This window comes from Pinus tabuliformis, chromosome 3_1, assembly GCF_031772625.1.
Source record: "Pinus tabuliformis cultivar Carrire ecotype Pingquan chromosome 3_1, CPIR1, whole genome shotgun sequence".
Lineage (NCBI taxonomy): Eukaryota > Viridiplantae > Streptophyta > Pinopsida > Pinales > Pinaceae > Pinus > Pinus tabuliformis.
Window position 1 is genome coordinate 693,311,979 of NC_142301.1, and position 15,051 is coordinate 693,327,029.

The following is a 15,051-nucleotide window of genomic DNA, read 5'->3' on the forward strand; positions in this document are numbered from 1 at the left end:
ATATTTTAGCCATCAGACACCCAAGTTGGACATGTAAAAATTTGATGGCTCTAACCTGGTAGTTTGGGTGACACAAATCTAACAATATGTCCACTTTAATAATATTTGGGAAGATGACACTAAATTACATGTGGAAGCTATTTACCTCAACCAAGAGTGATGGTAGTGCTGTCAGTTGCATCAGAAATGTTATATAGGGAGGCCAACTTGGAAGATGTTCTCAAAATCGATTTGAACAATTGGCCATTAGGACTGAAGGACTAGGAGATTATTTTACTTGAAATGTTTCATCAGTGGCCTAAAGGAAGCCATATAAGCCCATGTGAGAATGCATAATCCAACTACTTGGTTGGAAGCTTACAGAAAGGCCTTAGAGGTAGAATTTGCTTTAAATTACTAATCCAATCATTCAAATTTCGTAACACGGGCACGTCACAACCCGACTATAGGCCCCACCCAAACACTTAGGTTTCAAAAGGTGTCGTCAATAGAAATGGATGAAAGAAGGAAACAAGGACTCTACTACTACTATGATGATAAATGCTGCTCGGGACATAAATTCAAGGAACCAAAATTATTTCATGGTGATGCTACTAAAAACAACTCTGCCAATGAAGCTCTATCCATTAAAGTGCATGAGGAGGAAGAGGGTGAACCATTAAAAACTCTGGACACTGATACTACAATTATGCCATATGACTCAATTATCTCACTCTGTACCTTGGATGACATTTCTTCTCACCGCACTCTCAAAATATGAGGTTTCTTAAAGATTGGCTAGTAGTGGTAGCATGCATAAATTTGTCCATAAGAGAGTAGCATACATCGTTCATTGTTTTGTTAGGGTCATATACAATTTCCAAGCCCTTATCATTGATGGGGGGACCGTGAAATGAGAAGGACATTGTGAAAATATTAAGCTTCAAATTGGGGAATAAAACCCACATGTTTTCCATTGAAATGGGTGGTTGTGACATTGTCTTGGGTGTTGAATGGATCCGTACACTAGGCCCTATAAAAATGGTCTTCCAGGAGTTATATATGAGATTTAAGTAGAACAAACACACATACACTGCAAGGACTCAAGGTAGGTGCTCCTACTATCATTAACTCACATTGAATGGAGAAGGTTTTACACAATTTTTAGCTCTATTTACTGTGCCCTATGGATCTAATAAAAAGCATAACCTGTAACAAAAATATTAAAAATTAATCACAAATAATCTACTGAAATCTAATTACAATAAGGTTTAAATCTAAATTGAAACGGAAGAAACGTAGATCATTGCTTTATTGGACATTAGCAAGTTCAATGGAAGTTTTCTGAAAACCTCTATTCGATTGAAAAAAATAGAAATTAGAATGATATGAGCATCCAAATAAGATTTCAAAATTAGAGAATATCTCCCATGAATCATATTTATCCTCAAAATTTGGATTATGGTTCTTAAAGAGAAAATCGAATCAAATAAACAATGTTGTCACATTTTTTTGTTGTTTTATTTTTAAAAAAATTTGAAATTTTTCCAGATAGGTAAAATCCCACATTGGTTTGGTAGAGAGGCTTCATGATGTCAATTTTTGCAAGTAGTTTGAATTTTGTTTGATGCATAGTGCATATATATGGCTCATATTAGTGTTAAATAAAACAAAATATTTTTTTAATACAAATTATATTTGTATAATATATAAAAACTATATATAAAAAGTTAAAATTATATTATATACAAACTATAAAAATATATAAATTATGTTATGTAGAAATAATTAAATTTTTATTTTTTATTTTTACTTTTCTTTTTAATCTATGTGTGTGTGTTTAATGGTTTTAATTTGTTTCTTATTTTTTAAAATAAAGAATATATAATATATATTCACTAGCATACATACATACATACATACATACATACATACATACATATATATATATATATATATATATATATATATCACAAAGACAATTCAGGCCTATCAAATAAATGGAAAAAGGAAATGATCAAGCAAAAAAACCAAAAACCATTCAAATTGTGAAAATGCTAATGTAAATGTCAAATTTAAATCCAAAAAGCCATCAAACCAAAATGTGAAAGGTTCTCAAATCCAAATGTTCAAGGAACAATGAGTAAGGATTGAAGGAATTATCACGATAGGACTCGAACTTGGAAGGGGTAAAGTGTGATAATGAGGATGAGGGTGAAACCATAAACCACATTAGGGATCATATATAGTTTAATAAAAAAATATGAAATAAAATGTTTATAAATACCTTACGATATGTGATATTCATCAAAGAGGACTGCTACAGAATCAAAGATTCTGTAACGACCCTTTACACTTTCAATTTCATATGTTGTTTGAAGTGATAGACCATTCATAATTCATTTGTAATAACCCAAAGAAACATGAGACATGATGTAGAAACAAATCAAAATTCATAGTTGCTCATGAATTCATACTGAAAACAACAGACATAAACTTCTTCTACTTAAACTATGGAAAGGAAGGCAGACAATAGAAACACATGCAATCATTCAATCACACTGAACACAATATTTTTATTGGAGAACCCAACTGCAAGAAACCCATCCTCTATTTGTATTATATCATATGAGACTATGATCTATTACAATGACTGCTTCAATCATTGAAGGTCAACCTACATTGCAATACTAATCTCCTGCTCTGACCAATACTTAGCCAAAATAGGCCTCCAGCTTCCTCCTATTTCCTTGTGCAAGTCCTTCTCCTAAAGAATGAGGTTCCTATTTCCTTGCGTGATTCATGAGGAAATTAGCTCACCTGCTCCATGCAAACTTTGTACACTCACTATTATACAACAATAAATACAATTATGCCTTTTCCCTCCACTCAAATAGGCAATTTAAATTACATGCATGACTAGGGATATTTTTAGTAAATTGACCAGTTAGCTGATAGACCAGTGAGTTAAAAATAGTTACAACTACTCAACTGAACTCCAATCAACTCTATTCATGAATAGAGATCAAATAATCGATTTTCGCTAACTATAACTCCAAAAAATATCTATATATTAACAATGAACTCATGCACAATGCTACTTCTTACCCAAAATATAGAATTAATTGACTTAACTAAGTGACTTGGCCATGTCACTCCTGCTAACTACAACTCAAGTCATCATGTTGATGTGGAAATTTCAATTTCTCCATTTGACAAAGGCAAAAGTCAAATGAAGCCTTTTCTTGCTATAATTTAACACTCCCTTTTAGTAAGAAAAGTGTTCTAAACAACCCCATTCCTAATCCTCTATAAGAATATAATGTAACAAAATTAACACTCCCTCTCATTATTGCTATTGCTACTGCAACAAATGCAATTGAGAAGCGTCCAAATCCTGAATCAACTATGTCTGAGTTGCAACTGTCTCCTAAGCCTCTAACTGCTACTAGCTTGCAACTATCTCTCAAAATCTGATTGCATCAACTGACATGGGTTTTAGTCCCTTCCAGGTTATAGGTTCAAATACCACGGGGAAGGGTTTAGTATGGAAACCACTTTGGGGGAATTAAGCTTCCCAAGGGGTGTTGAGGCCCAACCAAGCCTCACATAATCCAAGTGATAAGCATAAAATTGTAGGTTTATCATTCTTCTTCCATCCAAAAAACATGCTAATCCTAACCTAGGATTAACTTAGTCAAAAAAATAAATAAAAATAATAAGGCATTTAAATTACATATCATTGACTCTAAAAAGCGTGTTTGGGAAAATAGAAGTAAATACATTATTTAAAATATTTTGAGACAAAAATTTCCAAATGTAAATTTTGCATTGTCACTTGGAAAAAGATTAGTTCTAAGAATCATTGGAAAGAAAAAAACACGTGGTTACTATTTGGGACTTGTGTAAGAATAATACCCTTGTTGTTGTCCAATTTTAATAAGCCCAATAGAAAAATAGATTGTCAATTGAAGACTAGAACTTTAGTCTTCATTTTTTTAATTGGGGAATTACAACTTGTGGCTAGGGGCCATGTAGAGACACATGTAAATGTGGTGTTATGACCAAAAAACACATATAACATTAAAATTGCATTTCCTTAGCTTTGATAAGTATATTATAGAAAGCCAAAGGCTTGAACACTCTCCCTAGAGGCTTCAAAGGTAGTCATTTTAAATTTGACCCTTGAATGTAAATTTTGCCTTATCCCTCACCCAACATAACTCTAGTTCAAAGGATTGTAAAAAAACAAAGTTTCAAGTTGTATCATTCACAATATAAGGGTTCCCCTAGTGCTACTTCATTTCATAAGTTAAATGGAACCAAAAATGGTTTATTAGTCCAAGCTACATTTTTTTCTTTATCACACTTTTTGGGCCCTAAGCATGTATTATAGGCTCTATAAGTAATTATTATAGCTAAAGTTTCTAACCTCCATCAACAAACCCTAAATGTACACCCAAGCCCATACATAATGCATTAATTATTGATGTTTGTAGCTCAGAAAAGTACTTCTACACAAGCCTAAGTGTCTACACATGTGCAAAATTTTCCCAAGATCTCCTCAGGACAGTTTCTCAAATGTGAGAAAGTTTCTAATGTAACTTAGCCTAAGTTCAACTTAGAAAAATAACATAAGTAATTATGTTTGCTATTAAGCTAAAGAAACTGATAAAAAGTGAAGTATTTACTTTAGTGATTATATTTTAATCTCAACCATTGATCTCAAGTGATGCTAAAACTAATTTTGGTTGTTAATCACTTTAGAGATTAGGGTTATGGATTTAGCTTAATGTAAAATTATAAAAGAAAGATTAAGGAGAGGAAAATGACACACCATACAATGACACTAGCCATTGAGATATGAGTTTTCTTGAGTGAAGAGTGTGATACTCAAGTGTGTCGAGTCCAAGGAAGGTATAAGGGTGCAACAATGGAGATCTAGATCAACCTAGGAGATTGAGGAAAAATCTGGGACATTATCTATTATATCATATCCAAGGCATATTGTATATGTAATTTTCACAGTTGGGTCATTATCATAGGACATAAGCCCAATTAAGTCCAAACTTAGTGAAGAACTATTGATTGGGTGGAATTTTTTGTGTCCCTTGTGATTGATAATGGTTCTGTAATTTTTCTTCCTCTAATTATGTTAACAACTTAATTGTTCATTTATTCAATAGATATGCAATCTACTAGGTTAATAAATTTTTGGGTGCTAGGTTCACAAGAAATTTAACATGGTATTAGAGCTAGACACTCCAAAAATAAATTCCTAAATCAAGAAGGGTGTCATGTTCATACATCCATCATCAGACTAAAGTTCGTTTGTCATTGTACAAGGCATTGTTATCTATTTACATCTTGAAATCCATTAGTATGTATGCCCTATGTCGTATGATACAAACTGGCCAAACAAGGGAAAGTTGCATGTTAACATTGTACACTAGTACGAAGGGTTGAGTTTTAGAGTGAAGAATTGAAAAAATAAAAGGAAGATTGTGGGTGGAATAGCTAGGCTACAAAGGATTTTGCTAAGGGTAGTGTCACAGTAGGCATGATAAATTAGTTGTGGGATGAACTACAACCAATGCAAGGGATGTGTAGTTGGTAGAAAATCAGTGACAACAGGAAGCACAAGAACAATAGCTATGTTCTACAAGGTACGAAGGATGGTACCAATTTACTAGGAAAATTAGAGGAGATCAACTCTCAGAGGGAGAGAGGAATGCCATACCAATTGAGGGTTTGGTAGTAGATTATCTCAGTGGGTGTCCCAAAGGACTAACACTGATCCATAGGGAAGATCTTGGCAAATATATAAACCAACAATGATGTTACAATGACATAACACAAGGGCCATGACATCAATATAGAGTGTTTAGAGAAAATATTGAAAGCCCTTAATTCCACATTTATAGCCATAATATTAAAAGATGAATGCTCACGACCTCAACTTTTTTTACCATATCTCTTTCTAATATAGTATTAAAAAATCATTTCAAAAATGATTGTTCTAAGAGTTAAACTATTAATCCTAATAATTAATTGCAAAGAGAAAAAATTTCATGTGCATAGTAGGTAAATAGTGAAGAGTTTGATAATTGCCCAATAAGTAATTCACAAAGTTGAATGTGGAAATACATAAATATATGTTATTGAAGATGGATATATCAAAACATAAAAAATATTGTAGCATACTAGAACTTCCTTTGAAAAAATATCTTAGCTTTTGCATTTGATAGAAGTTGATTAATTGAATTTCTAGATGCTTCTAAACAACATCCTTCAATGTTCTTTTCAATGGGGAACCAATTAACTTCTCCAAATATACTAAATAAGTGAGGTATAGAAGTTTTCACTTGTAGGGTGTCGGTTGTTTTTTTGATGCATTGAATACCAACCTATTAGACTGTCAAATTTGTGCCAAACCTTTGTAAAATTCAATGAACCTTGTTGACACATTGAATACCAAACTTTTTACATATAAAAATTTGTGTGAAACCAATGTAAAAAATCAACAAACCTTTGACTAGAGACTTTATGTTCGCTTGACTTGAAAACTACTGCTTCAAACTCATGCTTCAAATATTACGGGCTTTGTGACTTTAACTAATGCTTTAAGGTCACAAAAAATAGAAACATGGAACTTGAAGAAGGATTTAGCTGTCTGGTGAGGCAATCACTCACTCAAGATACTACCCACAATACACACTTAAATTCACTAGACAACCAAAATATTACATATATAGGATTAGATTGTTGTTGAACAGCTTCTTAGAGTATAGGAACTGCCAACCAACCAAGTCTAAAAAAAGCAAACAATTCAAGAACACATAATAAGATCTAATTATGAGAAAATCTTCTATAGATTTATCCATTATTCCAACAATCCCCCTTAATGGAGAAATGGGTTTTCTACCACACCCAACTTATTTCTACATACTTCAAATTTTTCCTTTCCAAGAGGTTTTGTAAATATGTCTTCCATATTTTCATTACTATTACAATAAATTAAATAAATTTCCCTGAAAAAATGATATTGTGTCTAAATATGTTTTGATATTGCATGGTACACAAGATTGTTGGCTAGCTTGATGGTGCTTTGATTATCACATTTAATAATAGTTGGATGTTTTCTCACTTCTCCCACATCTTCAAGAATTCTCCTAAGCCCATGTAGCACTACATAGATATTTGTACTCAACTTCTGTGGATGACAAAGAAAAAATTGGTTTTTTCTTACTACTCCAAGCCACAATCCGAGATCCAAGGCTAAATAAACTCCTTGAAGTTTATTTTTCGTCATTAGGATTTCCGACCAAATATGTATCATAATAGCTTGCCAACTCAATATCAAAGTCATCAATATATTTAATACCAAAACTGATTGTTCCTTTTAGGTACAATGATAACTCGCTTCACTTCTCCCCAATGAATTTCAAAAGGTTTGGCTATGAACTGACTTAGAATGCTATATTTGGCTTGGTTGTAGTGAGATAGTTTAAAATTCCCACCAACTAATGATACAGTGTACAATCCACTTCTCTTGTCCCACCATTATTGTGGAGTTTGGTATTATGTTCTATAGTGCCCCACATTGGTCCATTTTGAGTATTTTCAACAAATCCCTAGTATACTTACTCTATGTAACTAATGTTTGTCCATTTTCTCTCCATATCTCAAGACCTAAGAAATAGCGCAATTCACCAAGGTTTTTCATTGCAAAATTTTGTGACATTTGACCTTTAACTTCATCAATTAACTTAGAAGAATTTCCCATTGCAATAAGATCATCAACATACAGAAAAATCAAAATAACATGTACCATTTTATTTGACTTGATATACAAATTAGGGTCACTTTTATTTTTCATAAAAAGTTTCCAAAGAAAGAAAGAATCAATCTTCACATAGCATGATCTAGGAATTTGTTTCAATCAATATAATGCTTTCTTTAATTTACAAACAAGGTGCTCTTGATCCTTTTTAACAAACCCTTTTTAAAAAACCCTTTAATTTAATTAAGCCTCAATCTAGGCTTGTGAACTTGAGACTTGAGAGCATCAAAGCTGTTGATGGAGGAACAAAAAACCATGAGAGAGAATTGTGATAATGGATCCCATTTCTAGGTCAAGGAGGGGAGGATTGGTTTGCATTTAAATCTGAATCGTTCATATGGTCGGCCTTGATGGCCATTGGTTGGGGTCTAGGTTAATTTTCCAAGTATTTAATATAATGGAGAAATTTAATTTTGTTAAGGGTTGGGACCCTAGTGGGGCCCATAGCCATGTGGCAAATAACAAGGTAGGGAGGGTGATATGGCACCACAACGACATGATTAGTGGCACCCAAATTCAATTGTTTGACATTACCAAGTGGTTCAAAAATGAGTGCCACATGGAGGGTGTGACATCAACATGACGTGGGTGTGACATCATCTTGGTGGTTTGAAATGGTGATTGTTAGATTTCTCATTGGGATTTGTATCTAAGATGGGAATTGATTTTCCATTAATTGACACTCTTCCAAACCTTTGATGTTTCAAATGGGGGCACTTGCAGAACCCCTGTCATTATACTTTTCTAGTGATTTGGTAATTTTAGGGGACCCACTCCATGGTCCATGTCCATATGTTTATGTATATGGATCAAAATAGGTTTTCACCTTTATTACAATATAAGTCATGGTAAGTGTTGTAGCAGCTACAACCACCCTCCAAAATTTTTCCTTACATTCATTTTGGAGCCTCCCTACCAACCGTCCTTAGCAGCATGTCTTGCACTCTCAAGTATAAAGGCTTTAGCTGAGTTTTAGTGGCCTATCAACATGTTCATGTCAGCTTTCTTGTCTCCCTCCCATAGGCCGACATTCCAGACTTTGATTATTTGCTGGCTGAGACACTCCCCTAGAAAATTCGGTAATTTTGGAGGGGAACCAACCTACCCTCCAGAAATTATGAAAATCTGTTGGCCAGCTTGTTGGGCTCAGAAATTGTGCAATATCATCAGACCAAATTCCTTGGGAAAATTGTGTAACCCGGCCTAGCATTGTAGCTCAACCCAGAAACTGTGCAATTATGGGTGGCAGTTACCTACTCCTCCCAAAAATTGTGCGATCCCTCTAGGATAGCCAGCCCAAATCCCCACATAAATTGTGCAATTGTGGGAAAAAATCACCTGCTACTCCCAAAAATTGTGCAATACAGCCTAGTTCCTCTCAGAAATTGTGCAAATCCCTCTCTCAGTCAAGCATGTTGTTGCATGTGCCTTCAGATTGACCATTTCCCTCTAGGAACGAGCAAAACTTATTTTCATGCATGGTTTGCTCTTCCTGAAATAGAAAATGGCAGCATGTGTAAGGCATCCCTATATTTAGGGATCTATTTTTAGTAGCTAGAGTTTACATGCAAATCTCATTTAAGAAACCTCTTACCAAGTGTCATTTTTTCCTAGATTTGTGGCATGTGCATCATAATCTTGATCTTATCAAAACTCATCAACTGGATGTTGCAGATCTCATTCCTCACATCGAACTTGTAGCTCTAACATCCCACATTGTATCCAGGAGTATTCAGCACTTTTAGCTTAGCTATTTCATGGTAAGTCTGCTTTTCATGTTTTGCACTGCGTTTCAGTTGCTTTTTGTGTTTCCCCTTGTGTGAGTGTTTTCTACTTGATTTCAATGAGTGCTTGTTTTCGTTTTAATGTATGTTATGCTTGTAGAAGCACCATTTCAATTTTCATTCACATCTCGCTGTTATCACATGCATGACATTGTTTTTGCATTGACTATCGCCATTTCGGCAACCCATTTCACATGCATGCATGTTTTCTCATTTATTGAATCCTGCACTTTTTGTTTGCGTGCATGACCATTCACTCTTGTTTACACTCAGTTTGACCATGCATTAAGACTTCGCATGTTTTCAGTCGCCTGTTGATAGGTCTGGGCTACCTTAGCCCAGACCTTGTCTTGCGAGGCTAGCATTGCACATTTCTGGAAGTGAAGGCTCTGCCTTCCCTCCAGAAATTGCAGAAGTCTTGCCCAACACTGACCTCCAGGATTGCATTGCACAATTCTTGGAGGTAGCACCTTGGTGGCCCCAGAAATTGCATAATGTAGTTTGTTGGTTTTCATGTCACTGCTAACTGAAATTGTGCACTACACAGTTTTAGCAGTTAGTTAGCCTCTTGATAGCTCGGGCTATGCTTTGCACAGTTTTGGTAGTCAGTCTCCCACCCTCCTGATGAAAATTGTGTAATCTTCACAATCAGTCACACATATATGTTGCATGTCAGTCCTTCGGTTTGTTTTGGTTTTTAACTAATAGATGGCTTTCCATGAGTGTTTCTATGTCTCCAGGTATCACAGGTGTTCATCTACCTCTTAGTAGAAAAAGTACAATGGCTTCTAGAAGAGTAGATCTATCGACACCATTCAAACTACAATTGGGGATGCATTCAATCAAGTGTCTATGAACTTGCCTATCTATGAAGAAATCAAGTTGTTCATGGACAAGGATATCATAATGAATTGGAATCAACAACACAACGAGCAACACCTTCAACAACAACAAAAGGTAGCAGGCCTGAGTGCGACAAAGGAAAGGGGAAGGTTGTTGACAATGCAGAGGAGGAGCAAAGTTGCAAGTTAAAACAGATCCACTTATGATGAAAACAACTTTGGAGATTGAGGCTATGAGGTGATGATGCGACAAGAGGATTGCGTGAAGGCAGAGAGAGAAGCACAGAAAGAGCTGCAGGTGCTAAAGTGGCAAATCAAGGAAGAAAAGGAGATGCACAGACTAGAGGAGTTACAACAAGAACATGTACAATAGGAGGCGCAACATGCACAAACTGATTCAAGCCTATTTTGTCTCACATGGCTACATGTGTAGATTGTATGTAACGTCTTGTAAAGTGAAATTCCAAGTGTCAATAGTTGAATGTAATAGTCATGTAGTAGTTGAAGAGTCATGAGGGTAGGTGAAGAGTCACAAAGGGGAATGTCAAGGGTCACCCCACCCTTTTCTATTTATAGAACCTCATAACTCATTGTAAGGTCTTTTGGTCAACCAAGCTTCCAATAGGAGTATCTTAGAGAAATCTTGGAGAGTATTGTAATGAGCCTTGACTTATCCACAGTGTAGAGCTAGTACATCTCTTTACAGGAGCAGGTGGCAATGACTGTAATGTTCCACTATCGGCACTAGTGCTTAGTCGTGTTTGTACTATATTATTGGAACTTTCACTTTTAATAAAACAAAGCCAACACGTTTCATTCATATGTTGCTATTTTACTTCGGATATCTTGGTTACTCTAATGATATATGTATCTATTTTCTTACACATGCATGTATGGACTCTTTCTGTATAAGTATGTATGAATATTACTAACATTTGGTGTTGGTTTAACCATCACTTTGTATTGTTAGCTTACCTACTTTCTAGTTTGTGATGCATCTTCGCTCATGTGTTTCTTCCAAGCCATGTGCTTTAATAGGTTTCCAAGGGGTGCACTCACCCCAATTTTTGTGTGTTAGAATCATTCATGCACCTTCCTTGGCTTGCTGCAGATGTCACACCCTTGCTACCAACAAGGATATACTGCATGCCTCTTTGTATAACAACGATCAAGGCGGTACTATACAACCCACTATTGGGACTCCTACCCCAAATGGTCTGAGGTCTAGCTAGAAATTCTTACTGGGAAGTGTAGAAATTCTCACTGTAGATCACCTAATAATGTAATATACTAAAGCAAAATAATTTATCTAATTCTACAAACAAACTTGTGTAAGCTTAATCAATTTTGAGCAAGATCAAATAGAACACATATAAAAGAGAAGAAGAAATCATACACATGAAACATAGAATAATACTCTGGGGAAAGCCTCAACTAAAAACCTCGCTATCTGTATTATCATACAAATGGAAATATCTTAGGATTACACAAATCTTTAGCTCACAAGCTATCCAGCTCTTAGTAAAATCCCTCAATGATGCTCATAGACAGACAAGGCTTCTCACAAACCTTCTTCTTTGCCCTCCAAGCGTCCTATTTCCTTGCGCAATTTCTCCTGGGTCCTAAAGCTTCCACCTATTTGTAATAACCTCACACACTACTCACTAACCTATAAAATAACTATGCAATCCTTAAGGAGATAATTCCTTCTGGATGGAGGAGTTTCCTATATAGGAAAATTCCTCCAACTGATAGTACATTGTCCCTTCCTTTAATCTCAACTGGTTATTTCTCTGAACTGATATGCATGAGTTATTTATGAGAGAATATTCAGTTACTTGGAGAACCCTAGTTGGATGCATGCATGCATTAACTAATTGAACTCACAATTAGTTCCACAAACTGTTGGAACTAATTTAACTGGACCTAACCTAGTTAACTACACTAACTAATTACAACTCAAATACAAACTCATCCTTATCTCCTTAATTAAGGGATAAATTCCTCAATCAAACGGATTACTATTTCATGTCTTCACATAGACTTAATGTTTGATTTTCTCCAACTAATTAACTCAAGATGAATTAATTAATTATTTTTCAAACAACTGCCGAGACTAAATTCGAATTTTAATTCTCAATTTTAATTCAAGGACTAATTAAAATTGGAATCTATCCTGAAATGATATTTATAGCGATGCTATTTTTAGCATTTCTATTTTATCATTCCTTGTTGCTATTTTCAACACAAGTACTTGAAATTCTATTTATAGCAATGCTATTTATAGAATTTATATTTTTAGCATTTCTTGTTACTATTTTCAACACTCCCTCTCAACAAGAAAGGCATTCAACTCGAACCCTATTGTAAACCTTTGGAATGTTCTGCATGCAATGCTTCTCCCTACTTTTGTTGCTCCAACAACTCTAGAAACAAAAAATATCCAACTTGAATCAGTATGATGCATCTGTCATCAAAGTCTCTAACCTTTATTTCCTCTGTCGACTAAAAACTCTACACCTTTGTGCTCTTTAGTGTCTAACTTCTCTAGCCTCTGTCACTTTGATATCTAACTACATCAAACCAACTGATTCCTCCTGCTGCATCCATGCTACTATTGGTCCTATCTCCCAACATTCATTCGCACTACACCTCATCTCATCATGTTTTACTGTGATGCCCACTGCTGCACTGCAACTCAGTTACTGAGAAGTAAGTAACTGATCTACCAACTGACCTCCCTATTGGGCTAGAAACACCCTCTGATGTAAAAGCTTCCTCTACCACTCCATCTGCATCTGTCTCTACCCACTAATCCAGTCCTGCTACTCCTCGTCAGGGCTCCCATAGTAAGGTCTAATCAAAGATGCTAGGTACCTCAAGGATCCTACCCCTATTTCAGCCTTCTTGGGACAATCACTTCACATTGCCCCACCTCCCACTTGGAGGTAAATATGCATGTGATCCCTTTGTACACTTGGCCCAAAATTCCCCCCTACTGGAGGTCCATGCATGAGTGGATGCCTCCACTCAGTCTCCTCTCAACTTCTCCAGTTGTGGCTGCTCCAAAACCTCCTAAAGTTGCTTCACCAATTATGACTCCACAATTTTCTAAGACTTCTTTTGGCACTGCATGTTGATAGGCAATGTACTCTCCCTCTCAACCACCAAGTCTCCAACATTTTCCTTGCTCCTCAAGACTTTTCATATCTTGAACCTTAAGAGCATACAGGTTCTTGACTCGCGAACTGATCTGCTTCACTTATATTATGGTGATGTGTATAAGGAAAATATTTCCCTTATTGAAGACTACATCATAGCCTTTTCCTCCAACATCATGATCGATACCAAGTTCTTCTTTAGTCCTAACACATACTTCACATCTGTCAAGGTCATGTGAGCTCCATGCTCCCTCAGAAAAGCAACCATGCCCACTCCTTAAACACTATACTTTTCATCATTACCCATCTCTATGTGCATATGGAGGTATTTCTCTTCCAAGGTATTGAACTAACTCTTATTGTTGGTCAAGTGGAATGAGGCCCCACTGTCAAGAAACCAACCACAACCCATCATCGATGAAACCCTGAATGTGATGAGGGTAAAATCCAATTTGAACCGAGAGGCCAATGCCTCACCTTCAGATCCTTCCGAGGATCCCTTCTTAGATTTCTTCAATGGATACTTAGTTACATAATAGCCCACCTCATGACAATTAAAGCATCACACTTTAGATTTTTCAGTCTTCTTTCCACCATGAGGTGAACTCGATTTGGGAAGAGAATCCTTGTCCTTCCCTTTCTTTGCCTTACTTGCTAAGATGTAATTTTCTTCATCCTCCTTAGATGAAGAACCATCTCTGGTGCTTCTCCTGATCTCCTCCTGCATCAGATCCAACCACAGTTGTTCCTAATATGGCAGTTTCTCTCTTCCATTCATAGAGTCTTGGTAGCTATGCCAACTCTTAGGAAGGCCGAGGAGAGCAAGACTCACCATGTCATCATCGGTTGTCGCGATTCCTACACTTCCAAGCTCATCCCTGTAGGTGCTGAGCTTGTTTAGATATGTAGAGATCATGTCATCGTCTTCATACTTGATTTTTTGAAGCTTGTCTTTCAGCGCTAACTTCCTCTGATCACTGTTGTTCTGATATTGATCCCTCAATGTCTTCCACATTGAAAACGATGTCTCCTTCCAAGGGAGACTCGAGACAATATGGCATCGAACTCCCTCCAAAAGAATCCTCCTCACTCTAGCTACACATTTCTTCCATTCTGTCAATTCTTGGGCTCTAGCTGCTGTTGACTTGGGGACTTCTTGATCAATGAAGTCCTTCAAACCATTTTCCTCTAATACTGCTTCCATGCAATCCTTTCAGGCTATATAATTCAAGCTTCCATCCAGGGCATACGCGAGTCTGAAACCATTAAATGCCATTGGTGAACTTTGAGATGTGATAATAATTCTGCTTCTATAATCAAGAACTTCAAACTTCAAACTTCTCCCTTCTTTGTATAATGTTCTCTGCTTTGATCACCTTTGCTCTGATACCATGTAGAAATTCTCACTATAAATCACCTGATAATGCAATATACTAAAGAAA